Consider the following 4,357-nt stretch of genomic DNA (forward strand, 5'->3'; position numbering starts at 1 on the left):
CTCTCTCTCTCTCACAAACTAAATTGACAGAACACGGACTCTTCAAGCTTAATCGAACAATCCCTTCAAAACTATTTCACCTGTTCTCAAAATCAAACCAAGCTTTTCAGCTTTTCAGTCACTAATATAAACACTACAGAGCATCCATTACACACTACCTTAAAAAAATGGAAAACACAACGTCCAGGACATCTGGTTACAAAATTTATTTTTTAATGTATATAACACTTGACAAATACTGTATAAAAAAACTCAGTAACTGTAATCACAATCTCAAAACTATACACCAAACTGCACAAACGTCAAAATCATATTCTCTTCTGTCAAAATCACACGTTTGTCTCACATGATGCACAAACCTTACACTGCCTAGAAAACACTGCTGGGATCAATTTAAAACACTAAAACCTTTTACTGCTAAGCAGGAAGAAGTAAAAGGTAAAGTAAAATTTGAAAAATAAAAGCAGTGTTATAAAATTACTGTAATACACTCCACAATTTTACAGTTGTGCTGTATAGCATAACACCAATAGAATACCATTAATAGTAATTATAGCATCACTTTTGGTGCTATATATCACACAGGTGCTACATATGTGCAATATAGCACAAAAATAGTTCCCCATGATTACACTATAAAATAAATGCAGCATTAAGTTTAAAAAACTTGGTTTTGCAAGTCAATTCAATAGCACTTTACTCTACAGATCGATAATAACTGGGTAACGTTATGGTAATATAGATGTAATTTCATGGTAATATTATTTTAAAACACATATTACTAACAATTACTGTGCAATACCAGATAATTACTGTGCAGTTTACATACAATAACAATGTCAATTGTGTTGATTTAAGGAATAATCAAATGTTAATTGTAGTGAATATGTGTTTACTGAAATGATAAATGTTCAGGATTTATTATGAAGTAATATTACTGTAATTACATCAGCCTGAAGGTGTTATAAAAGAGTAAAATGTTAGTAAATACATGGTTACTTTTAAAAGTTATGGGATAATAACACAGTGATCAAAGAGACTAACCAAGTCATTGTAGTAGTTACGTAGATGGTAAAATGTACAATTGTATCTGTTAAGAAATGAAGTAATTTCACATAAACTATATGGTTTCAGGGCTCATGATCTACATGAAACTACATGATCAAATAGGGTTGCTTGTATTTCATCAGAAACAAATGTTTTTTTGCTTCCTTCCTATCTGTCTCTGCATATTTTAGCTCTTTAACCATTATTAGGGTCAAATATTTACCTGTGGACCTTTTTATTGAGATTCTGATGGATGTGTCATCAATTTTGCCATGTAGTGTTAACACTTGCATAATTGTGTGTTGACTGTGTTCAGCTTGTTTTGGCTTGATTCAGTTGTATTGTGTGTTTGTGTTAATGTGCAAAATGAAGGCATTTATATATAGTTTTGCAAAACTCTTTATTGAGAAAATTAGACCTTGTGGGAAATTAGGCCAAAGATTCAGTTAAAGTGTGTTAGCAATCAATATGTGTTTATGATACGTCAAAAAAAAAAACTTTGCCAAAAATATGTTTAATATGCTTAATACATTTAGTAGAAAGTAAAGCTTAATTAAATATATTTTTTTAATTTCAGGGGCAACAAATACATTTCTAATTTTACAACCATTACAGCAAAAATATATTTTTCCTGGCCAAAATATAAAAGTTTGTATAAAATGTATAAAATATAAATATATTTTTGCAAGTGAAAATATATTTATTTTTTAACCATATTCAAACCTGTTGTTTACAGGTTTGTAACATACAACGTTTTTTTTCTAATGGGATGTGCATTTTTTTTTTTAAGTATTTTTTAAAATATAAAAAATATATTGGTGAAAAATGCACTTTTGTAAACATATTTTTATGTATATTTTGAAATATATTTCAAAGTATATATAAAAACACATATTTTTTGCCATATGGAGCAGCACTTGTATTTTGTAAAATTTCAGCAGTTCAACTGATTGCATTGTCTCTGGTGTCACACTCATCCTCTGCGTCTCAGACTGTTTCCAATCGTAAAAAACAGCATTAGAAAAAAAGTGTGAACAGGGTTGAGCTGTTGTGTTTACTTGATGTAAACTGTGTGGTGTGTTCAACTTCTGCCTGCCTGTGTTTAGAATTTTGCAAAACAAGTGTATTGCGATGGGAAATGTGTGAGAAGTTTGTGTTTAGAGTTTTGCAAAAAGAGTGCATGAGTTTTGCAAACAGTATCTAACTACCTAAACCTGTTGAATAACCAGTTAATGATTTGACAAATATGCCACTGGGAATATGGTTCAGAGAATGGGGTTTAGTGTTTTAGCAATTCAGAAAAATTGTAAAGGCGGCACATGGGCGGGCTATACTAGAATAACAAACATTTTGGGCTGGGCCCTTATTAATTGAGCTACCACCCATAACTTGCAACATCATACAGTAGCAACATCCCATTTCTCTAACACCTGTGGCTGATGTCTAATCTGTTTTAATTGATTCTAATGTGTTGAATGATGCATGACACAATTCTATCCTTCATGTTCCACTTCCATATAATACATTTTGGTCGATTTGTAAAGGATTGTGTGTTAAATGGTTTTCTCAGTAGCATGAGTGAAATCTCTGGAAGAGTAACTAAATCATCAAACACAGACAGCTACTCACACCTTTACACAAAAACTCTGTACAAATAGATGTGTTTGTTTAAGAGACAAGTCCATTAATTGGACAATGTATGTTAAGATTAAAGGATTACTCCACTTCCATTAAAAAAAAATTTCCCGATAACTTACTCACTTTACATCCAAGATGTTTTTGTCTTTCTTTCTTCACTCGAAACGACCGTCATTTTAATTTTTTTCAACTATATTTTATATGTTTATAAGTCTCTTGTCAAGATAAATAATAGCAAGTTGACATGACTTGTAAATTGATTCAACAAACAAATTTAACCTCCTAAGACCCGAGCTTTGGTTTGGCTTGGATTTCAGATTTCTTCCAGCTATTTGGGTTTAGGAAAAACCAATAAATAAAATAACCAAATATTTTTCTTTGAACATGAAGCAGTGTATTTGTTTCACTTACACAGAATGAAGTATTTTGGTGCAAACAACCAAAAAAATGTCCACGTATGTGTACACACCAGGTTTAAGGAGGTTCAGGCAGCAAATAATTTTTACAGTGTAATATGTAAGGTCACACGGATCCGCCTTAAAAAGTACATATTTTTATTTGTTTAGCGAAAATGATGATGGTTTTGAAAGATAAGACCCTTATGCCTCGGTTGGGATTGTTTAGAGCCCTTTAAAGTGCCATTGAAACTGCAATTTTAAACTGCATTAAAACTGTAAACTGTTGAGTCCACTATATGAAGAAAAATCCTGAAATGTTATCCTCAAAAAACTTGACATAACAAAAAAAGATCATGGGTAACATGGGGGTTGAGTAAATTATCAATTTTTTTTTAAGAAAGTGAAGTTATCCATTATTGTTATTAATGGACTAATAGCAGTTAATTCCAACAGCTTTACCAAAATTCAATAGATTAAAAACATCTTTCGATTTTTAAAATAGTTTGAAGACTTTTAAGCAAATATGGTATATTCTCACCATTAAAATGACCTATAGTTGACTTAGTTTGAAACCTATAGTTAGGCTCTTGTGGTACCCGCACCTATTCATTACAGGAACAGTATTACATGATGTTTGACAAAGTACCACTTTAATGTGAAGCTAACTGAACACATTGCATTGCGTTTCCTCTGGGAGACAAACCCACTCCTGATAGACCACAACGACCAGATACAGAGAGAGAGAGAGAGAGAGAGAGAGAGAGAGAGAGAGAGAGAGAGAGAGGTCTGAATTGAGAGGGTCAGGTCTGTGGGTCTGTGACCTCTGTCAGGGGATAATTAGGGTAAGATGTCCTGCAGGGTTGTGTCGTACTGACTGCAGTCTGATTCGATTGAGTTTGACAGCAGTGTGTATACCTGTGGCTTTCACTGTTATGGGATATGTGGAAACTGCCAACACACATACTGTACATGTACACTTCTGCCAAGCCCATTAATCATCTACTCCTCTATAATATGATTATTTTGGGGTTTGGGAGTTTTTGTTTTGGCCTCTGTTTAGCAGTTTTTGCATAGTCAGGCCGTAATATTGCTATTGCTTAATGTTATGCATTATTGAAACGGGAACACGTGCCATATTTAGGGACAAGATAATCACAGAGACTTGCGTGGACTTTTTTGGTTTGGGTCAATAACACCAATAGCAATTCCCCAGCAACTGACTTTACCACTGAACAGTCGTGCACTGAAGCTGAACACCATTAATCAGTCATATT

Source organism: Misgurnus anguillicaudatus, chromosome 17, assembly GCF_027580225.2.
Source record: "Misgurnus anguillicaudatus chromosome 17, ASM2758022v2, whole genome shotgun sequence".
NCBI lineage: Eukaryota > Metazoa > Chordata > Actinopteri > Cypriniformes > Cobitidae > Misgurnus > Misgurnus anguillicaudatus.